This window comes from Varroa destructor, unplaced genomic scaffold (assembly GCF_002443255.2).
Source record: "Varroa destructor unplaced genomic scaffold, Vdes_3.0 BEIS01000003.1, whole genome shotgun sequence".
NCBI classification, from domain to species: Eukaryota; Metazoa; Arthropoda; class Arachnida; order Mesostigmata; family Varroidae; genus Varroa; species Varroa destructor.
The window spans coordinates 25796409-25806302 of record NW_019211456.1 but is presented as its reverse complement, the minus strand read 5'-3'; the positions used below and the strand labels follow the sequence as shown (position 1 = coordinate 25806302).

The following is a 9894-nucleotide window of genomic DNA, read 5'->3' as shown; positions in this document are numbered from 1 at the left end:
GTGATGCCTTCAAGGAGTCCACTTCATAAGCATATAAACAATATATTCTACGAAAATCTGGAGAAAGTACAGGAAATGTCAGACCAAATAGGTCTGTTTTAGCAATGATCAGTAGTATTTAGCAGTACTTGTAAAGTCGTCTACGCTTGACAAATAGAATGGTCGGTACGTATATTTGATGTATTCTTCTAAGCGAAAAGGTTAACCGTTTGAGAAGAAATGATCAACACATATGAGTATCTGCTGAGTACAGCACTCGTAGAGATATCTCACAACTAATTACTTGTATCAAATGCAGGGCCGCAACTAGGCTAGCTAGATAGCTGACTCCTCGAGTGGAGTACTCGACCTCCCATGGAGTTGGTACCCGCTGAGAGCGACTTGCTTCGCCCTGAGTTCGCCATAGGAGCGCTACCCAATGGCTTTATGGAAAAAGCCGCAGTAAGAGAAAGCCGCCTATGCTATAGAATTATCGGTAAGGTGCATACTGTGGCCTAGGTGATTGAAGCATTTATCTCTTGGGAGACACCACCTGTCAGCTATTGCCGTACTTATTGACATGACCGCACGGTGTATGTATGTCTCTTAGTGTGTGTGTGTGTGTGTGTGTGTGTGTGTCATACCACTATTTCGACGTAACTTCGCAATTTCGGTGCGAGTTTGGGAAAGGCTTCGGCATGAAGTTGCGTAACTTCATGTGGAAGTGTCTTGTCAATTGATCGTCTCCGATCCTATGGTTAGTCTGCTCTTAAACAGCTTTCGTCACACGAGGCACCGCGCAGGACTACTTCTAGCAAACAGGACCCTGGGGACCGTTTTTAGAACCGGTGATAGGTTTATCGTAGGTTAGCGGGGTAAATTACGAAATGCAGATTTTCGTCCAGTATGCCTGTGAGGTGCATATCAGCTTACTTGTGTACGATATCGATAAATATTGCCTGATTTACGGCAATTTTCGAATCTCGGATAACAGTAAAGAGTTATACTTATCATTATATAATGAGAAATAGTTTTATTATGGTAAATGTAATTATCTATTTAACTGTTTCCAGTTACTTCTACTCGTATTTAAACGAGTTTTAAGAGAACTAAATCACGCTTCTCTACTATCAAAAGCTATGAATGGACAATGACGCTTATATGTGATGTTCTTCAAGCAAAAAACAGCTTTCTTGCACCTGGTTCCATAGTATGCTACGTATACTGTTAACCAGCTACAGTAGGGCAAAATTTAATCTTTTTTGCGGAAGTTTAAATTTTCCCAACAAAGTTTTGCCGACAAATGTATCGACAGTGGCAATAAAAGAACATGAGCTGGCGCCGATGCCCGCCCACGGTCCGATGTTTGCTTCCAAGAATAACGTAACTGTAATAAGATCAAATCTTATGATCTCTTTAGAACGCACAAATCATGGCTGATTTGTGCGATCATGTATTACTTTTGAAAATAAAAGGACCTTTCAGTGGAGATATGAATATGAGCATGTTTTTATATATGGCAGAATTTACGCGCGTCCCTAAAACAATCAATGAACACTGGAGCACTAGTTTAAGAAAAAAATAGAAGATGACTAACAGTTATTAAGGAGGAGGGAAATTTGAAAATCCAACAAAGAAGATGAACTAAACCGTGCGTGCACTCAAGCGACGACCGCTACGCAAAGAATATTTGAATTATACTAGACAAAACAATAGTCATTACGAATATCGTCTTTTTTTCACCTATTATATAGACCAATTCTGTATACTGCACAAATAATATACGTTTATCCGCGGCGTGGCTTATTTTCCTACAGATATAATTATGATGTCTTGTGTATATATGTTTCACGAGAGGAAAACTTGCAAGTGATGCAACGTCTACACGGCGTAATCTAAAATCAATTGAAAGAGCGCTCGACTTCAGCAGGAGGTGTGGCACCTTAGTATGATGAAGACGAACCGCTGAAATAACCAGACCGTTACTGATTACAACCCCCATTTACGGACGATTTGTTACTAAACGACCACGGCGAACACTAGAGATAGATTCCAAAATTTGTTTGTACTGCCTAGGCTTACCCAACATCATTTATTGACAGCGTTCGTATAAAACATTTCTGTCCTTCGGCCTTTCCGGTACGTTAACAGGTTCGAATGGTGTTAGCGTTTCTGTAGGCAAATTATTTTTTCAAAAAAAACACAGGTTCGTAACTAATTGACCTTGCCCAGGTCACTAGCGGACCAAAGAAATCAATCAGTAAAATAAAAAAATTTAGTTTTCTTAACACGAGGCGCAATGTCACCGATGGGGCTTTAATGAAACATTACTGTTTATCGTAGATATTAGCTATTACTTATTTTTCGTTAATAGACTTTAACAGATTAGCTGATGGCACCTGATGCGTACGTTTGAGGTGTCCCATAACGTATATCCACCCTGGCTATTCGCACGTCGCTCACCAGTAACTAGAATGCATATGGAATTAAAATATACCGGAAAGAGTCATGATGAAGCCTGCAGAATGTGACATTTATTTTGAATTAAGTAGACTTCATGCCTGTTCAGCCATACGGAAACTAAACGAAATCAATAATTTTGTATCATTTATTAATCATTTATTATTATAATTAATTACTTAGAGTTCACGTTGAATTATAGCTGATGTATTTCTCGATTGTTTATGCCATTAGTATGGCTCCAACAGAAAATTCAGCTCGAAATTCAAATCATCGACGAACACGACCATTATGATATTGGACTTTATCTCTCAAGCTCAAAAGGTGTTATCGATTTCTTTGTTTTAAAAAAGTTTTCTATCTGAATTAATAATTCCGGCACATTTGGCTCGTTATGGCCTTGTTTTGCAGCAAAATCTGCTCCATGGTCTAAAGGTGTCTTTTTTTTCGCTAAGAAAAAGAAGTTAATGCTTCATAATGATCAATCTTTTCCTCTCGGCTGCACTTCCTGTATTTGTCTGTGCACGCATCCGTTACTTTACAGCTAGAGTCGATCCTCAATCTCTGTTCTTTTCTCGCTTCCTTCGTTGCCACTTTTCCTTTGGCCCGTCCATGCGCCTCTTCTCCTGTCGTCTATTATCCCGCCGTTCCCGACGTTCTTATTCTCTCATTCGACCATTCTACCAGCATCCACTGCAAATCTTCTCCACTGTCAACTTTGCTTTTCGTTGTTCTTCCCGTAGGGCCGTATTACGGGCCTAGGGAAAATGTAGGGTAAAGGATGGTGGGCGAACCCCTATCCCGTCCCAAATTGCCCCCGCGCCGCCTGCCCTATGGGTCCTGCCCCTTTAACAAATCCAAGTGGACCCCCAAGTTGCAAGGGTCTCCCCAATTTACCTCCGTTATTGTACGCTTCATCGTTACTCCTCAGCCGGTTCCTGTAGCCACGTTTCGTTACCTCCAAGGCTGGCTCACTGGCTGCTTTTTCCCCTAAGACGAGTTTTTTTCTTCCCATCATCATCGTCATTCTTTCTCGTTCGAAAACCGAAGCAGAAAGCTAACGGACTGCCGACTTGGCGGGCGGTGCAACGCGAATGAAGCGCAGCCTTCAAGGGGACATTCATCTTGAGCAAATCGGCCGAACAACCAGCTGCCTCCTCTCCGTGTGCCTAACCTTTACATTCGCCCTCTTTATTCTTTCCCCATTCCCGTCGGACGGCAAACTCGACTTTCATAGCCCTCTTCTGGATGCCCCCGCCTTTATTTCTTGTCCCCTTCCCCACCATCCCTACATTACCCGCATACAGTCGCCTTGTTCAGGTTGTTCAGCTTCGTACTGATCTGCCTCGCTTTGCTAGTGCTATAGTTCTCCTCCTATATCCCCATAATTGGTTCCAGCCCATTCCCCTTCAGGCCTTTTGCCCCATTCCGTCTCCACCAACTACGTTGCATCCCCTTTCCTCCTCTCTGTTGGCTACCCCAGCAGGGACAAAAGGGCAAACCCCCTGTTTTTCTCCCTTCTTTGTTCCTGCTGTCCCTCCGCTCCTGCGCTTTGCTGCTAGTTTCCCAAATGGTCCAACACTCTTTTGGACCATTCTTGGTCCTGTCCTACTATGTCCCAACGTACTCAAGTCCACCGCCGACGCTACCGTCTACGACACTGGCGGCCACTCCGCCACCGCCGCCGCCGTACAGCACGCCCACTGTCATCCCATCTCCTACAAATGCCCCATCCCCCGCTTTCTAGCACGCATCTTTGCCCCTGTTTTACTCGTCTTTGTAGCCTCGTCGTAGCGGCTACAACTAGGCGACTGGGCTGCCAAACGGCCGTTCCTCTGGGCAACGACTGGCCCCGCCCAGCGACCGCCTTCTGCTCAATGCGAAGCGCTGTGATTGGCTCGCAACAACAGAGGAAACTAGAGGGACTTGTGGCGCCGTATGGATAGCGGGTTTAGGCAGAATGACAGGGCAGGCAAATAGCAAGGGGCACCGATGGCTGATGCTGGAATGGCGGCGGTGGTAGAAGGGAAGCCTTGGAAGACGAGGGCAAAATGGGTGGAATGGGCTGAGGGTGTCTTGAGGGACAGTCAACGCTAGGGATGAGAGCTGGCCTGCGAATCGAGGGTTCTGGTTCGTCTCGACGAACAAAGCGAATGGCTCGTCCTGGCAGGAAGGAAATAAACGTGTGCATAGGGCACAGTTGGGAGGCAGTGACAGTGGGGAGGTGGGGGGGGGGGGGGGGGAGCAAGGATTTGGTTGGGTGGTGCCAGCTATCGTTAGCTTAGAGACGGCTGAGGACGCCATCTCTGGGCGTTGGAGACGTAGAAAATCTGGGCAGCGATAGTGGAGACAGTGAAGCAGGGGCTTGCTGACCATTTATATGCTGACCAAATTGACTGGCTGTCGTAACCATCTTCAATTGCCCGTTTTCTCGGCTCGTTGTCTTCTGCTGCAACCAAAAGACACATTATTAAGGGACAAAACTAAATATACGCCAGAGGAAAAATGGATAGGGGCTTGTGTTTAATTGAACGCATTAGCTAGTTATATGAAATATAGCGTTTTTATACTTCCGCTACTACTAACTATATTACAGAGCATAAGGGTTCCCCAGTGACACGCTTACTGGATATACAACACCATTGAAAGCGTTTATACGTTACAAGTGTGTGCCCTTATCCAGAGAGACCACAAGAGGGACAAATCTGTTTTACTATCGTCAGTCCGTTTGTTATCTGGGCAGCTAGGCCTCTACTGGGGTCAAAGTGACAACACTAGCGCTCTAAAAGTTGGACTGGACTGATGTGATTATTAAGAGAGGTAATGCAGCTGACAATTCCGTTAATATTTTTTAAAAAAGCAATCATTCTGCGTGATATAATGGTGGTAAAAATTATCTAACGTCATCTAGACCGAACACTGTGAAGGAGACGTTCCGATCAGATATACGTTAAGATTTCTCAACAAATCTGCATTAACCAAGACCAACGGCCATCTATTTTTCAGGAGACGTTTTCAATGTTTTTTTAAAACAAATATTGAAGCGTTAAATTTATTAAATCGCGAGCTTGTAGAAGAGAACAATCGTAATCAATTTAGCTTTAAGTATGGCTGAAGTGAGCAGGTATTAAAAAATTAGAATAGCTAGGAATCGATCTACAAATGAATCAGTGCGTGTCGCTTAAAGTAATAGATAAATGTTTTGAAGTTTTTGACGGCGTTTCAAAAAGTAAAACGTTCCCTATATATATGTATGTATATATATATATACATACATATATATATAATCTATATATAACAATGCATATAAAAAATAATTTCGTTATAGGTTAATATTCGAACCAAACTGTGATGGTTTGCGGCGTTCGACATCAAAAACGATGGCTTGATACGAATCGTTTTATCTTTACTTGCTAGATGTTAACCTTCGTATCTTTGTTGAAATCGTCTTGTTAGACCTTATTCCGTTCCCAAATGACTTAGACATGTACTAGCAGACGAGCTGCACAATGTAAATCGGAATCTAGCTACCATAAAAAATATTTCATTTTTAACGATTTTCTGTACGAAAAAAAAGGTTGTATTTCTGCGCGCGAAGAAAAATTGAAAATACGCGCCAGATCACTTGTCTGTTGCATAACGAATCAGTGCAGCGGCATAACACGTGCCGTATATGTGGTCATTGCTTCTTCTAATATTCATATTTTTAAAAAATATATCCATTAAACACCTATGCCTACACTGGTATTAATATATTGAAGTCCTAAAGAACAGTAACTCTATAATTGAAAGCAATAGGTGTAGCGCTGACGCTTTGTTTAAAAGTCCCTACTTTTCGAACAATGAAATCAAACTTTGAAAATATTCGTAGGGAAGTGAGCAGATAATGATAGTCGTGATTTGTTCTTATGACAGTTGTAGAAAAATATCGTTTTTTTAATTAGCAGATTAGTATAAGTAATTACCCCTGACAATGCAGAGATGTGGCTTTAGAGAAAATGGTTGTATTCTATTGTTATTATAAGGCTAAAACACTACAATATCTATGTTATCGCAATAAGTTAATATAGGGCACGTGGTGTTTAGGTTCAAATCGGGCGTCTCGTGCTAGAAGCGATCAGCAGTATTTAACGGGCTTATGTACCTGGTGCAAAACTCGAAACGCGCACGTGATACGGTAGATATTATTAGTGTAGTAGTATTTATTTATTTATTAGTATTTATTATAATTAGTGAACGCAACACTATATAAACGTAGTTTCTCGGTGAAAAACTGTCGGAAATATTTTATAGATAAACAACCAGTATTACATTAGGAACTCCTCTAATATTCATGATTCAATCGCAGCAAGCTGCAACAAACTATAATTTTCTATCATTTGCGTATTTATGATACATTCATTTTCGCAATACGAATACCAAAGCAATCTAGAACCGAAAAATGATTGAAAAATAACGTAGTTTTACTTCGTGGCTACTGACGTATGGCCAAATGTGGAGTACAGAACTTGTTGGATTGTGCTCCACTGCAGCCACTTCAGTGCACTGAGTTGCTCGCCCTACTTCACTGTTTGTATCAGGTCATTTCATCCGATAGTATCTGAGGGTTCGGCTCACGTAATCACTATCACTCCGCGGCTGTGGCGAGTTTTCGACTGTGGATCAACTGAATCTCTCGTAAAAACAATCCTCATGCATTTCCTGTATGAGGTGGCCAACCACTCAAGATTTTGTACAGCTGCTCTATGTTCGTCTCCCGCGGACTCGACGAACAAAACTACAGGGGATAGCACGTGCAGCTCGTTTTCCGTGTATGCGCCACTCAGCGTACAGCCCCTAGAGACTCCAGCTAGCTGAAGAGCTCGTAGACCCAATGAGGGCAAGTAAACACCGACCTCCACAATGGGAGAGCTATCCAGTAACAGCAGGAAAGTTAATACCATTTTATTACAATTATCCATCGAATTACAGGCTTACCGATCTTCGGTCGCATCCGACTTCTCTCTATTGCCGTACCATTAGAGCGGATCAAACAGATATAGAGAGAAAGTCTGATGGGACAAAATTATAAAAGGTTGGGGTCAATCGATTCAATTGTTTCCCCTGAAAGGGCTCTGCCTGTCGCTTCCCACATCAACAGGAAGACTCTGGAACAGGTCGGTTCGAACTCACCAATCGAACTGATAGAACTCATTCTATAGGATCTCTTTGAACCAGCGGAGTGCTGATTTACATAGTTACCTGATGCGCTGGTCTGGTGTTCTAGGTTTTGCCTACAAATTGGAAATTGCCGAAAAATTGGTGCTTACATGTTGATCGAATAAGAGCATAGCTGGGTAAAATTCAACTCACAGTGAATAAAGTACACATCAATAAAAGAACCTTCGTGTTTAACCATTTGTGCCATACGTATATGGTGTTTAGCTAAATTAGGTAGCACTCAATAAAAGATTGCCTAAATCACTTGCACAACCGTGCAAACGCTTCACATGGTATCTTTATGGACAGGTGCAGAGTTAATCCCCCTGTATATATTCAAACATGAAGTGAAGAACTCCTATGTGTATGATACACTATGGTAAAATGGTACGGTACTCCAGACGAGTGTAGTTTCTCACACCACTACTCGTACGAAACGGAAAGTTTGTACAACTTTTTTTTCACAAAAGCTGTTTAATCACAATAGCCTCTACTATTGGTGATCCTCCATAAAAGTTCGTTACTACGTACTTATATGTAAACTTTACGTATACTTACACGTAAAGCTTACGTACAAATAACGATGTCGAATCTCATTGATGAGCATATTTAACCATTTCCGACTCGTGGTAATACTTTATTCGCGTCATCATAGACAGCTGATGCTTTTGATAACAAATTGACACAGACATGATACGAAAATTGGCTTGGTTGCATTTAACGGTAAAACTTGAGCTGTTCTTTGATCGATCGCCCATAGTGATCGTATTCCTTGGAGTCCTAATATGTCGCTAGCTCATATGCACAGTCTTGATTTATTATCTTCAATGCTATTAAATTTGAGCAGTGCAGGAGCGAGCGTAGATGCCTTCTGTTTTTCCAGACTGGTCGGAACACTGTAAGACTGCCGAAATCTAACAGTTAGGCTTTGTTTCATGCCTATGGGCTTACGAGGTGAGACCGCGAACGAGTTTGCCCGACTCAAACTACGTCTCATAAAGTTTTCCGAGCTCCTGTTGCCGTCAACGGCGTTTTGGTTAGGGCGTTCAAACAGGCAGGTTTTTTGCGCAGTCACGTTAGGACCCGCTGACCTGCAACGAGGTTTTGAACGATAAGCTAACAGCCTCATTAGTAGGGGCCACGATAAAATAACCCTCTCCTTATACATGGTAATAGCATCGGATATAGCTGTGACCGATACTTACTCGACGGGTTATGGGGAGTGAGCAGCGATTGACGATCACTAGCATAAAAAGCAGTAAATAAGGTCACAAATGCTGCTAATTGAACTGTATGATTTTGGATCGTCAAATGTATGTACAGAGGGCGTCCTACAATGCTGAGGACAACGTTAGGTCTTCCCAGAACTAAATGCGCTACAATGCGAACGTAACGTTCCTGCCTGACTGACTGGCTGGCTGGTTGAATAGCATACCGCAAATGATGTTGATCTTTTGAATAATACTGCTATTAATAATATGATATAACCGATATGTTAAGGTCTGTCTTACGGAAACAATGTTCGGAGCGCTAAATAAATGAGAATGATTACGTATTTGTTGCTACTGTCGTTCATTATAAAAGAACAAAAATATTACGGTAACAATGTAACTGGAAAATCATGTAAAATGACAACACAACCCATGTACATGAGTAGATATATCTTTATTCGTAACATATTCATAATTTTAAATCTCATTGTGAAATTGTTATGATATCCCATATTATTAGCAAATACTATCGATTCTGACAAACGCAATAGAAAAGGTACTGGAGACAATATTATCCGTACTTACATAAAGAAGCTTTGTGTATAAAGGTATATGTTTCGTTTCTTCAAGCCCACTTTACTCGATGCAGCAAAATTAAGCAGTCAATGTTAAGTTTGCCAATGTTCCGCAAACGCAATTCATCAACGACCAATATTTATGTACCCCAATCTACAGCGTCGCCTGGTTGATCTTCTGTCACGACAAGCTGGGGCAGATCACAGACGTTATTTACCTGTGAGCTCACTCAATCAGGGCTTCACGTTCGAATCGAATGTGTTGCTTGTCGGCGCTAGATCAAATAATTTAATGACGACAGTAAGTGATTGTTCTCATTTGGCTACGTCTGTATGTGTTTAAATGTGTACACGTCAAACATACGTGCAAAGCGCTGCATAGCGGATCTACTATAGACGTAACACGCGCATGTACGTTCTAAAAGGCTGCAACGTAGTACGAAAACCCTTTGAGCTTGACCATTAGCGCC

General features: G+C 42.0%; 1 long non-coding RNA gene across 1 annotated transcript; it reads right to left on the bottom strand.

Moving 5' to 3' along the window:
• Positions 1–2485: 2485 nt before the first annotated feature.
• On the bottom strand, positions 2486–9801 carry LOC147756726 (uncharacterized). Its single transcript, XR_015324652.1, has 2 exons — positions 9435–9801; positions 2486–4888 (listed from the first exon to the last, which is right to left on the bottom strand). It is a non-coding gene; the product is annotated as an uncharacterized LOC147756726 (long non-coding RNA).
• Between the last annotated feature and the right edge of the window lie 93 nt (positions 9802–9894).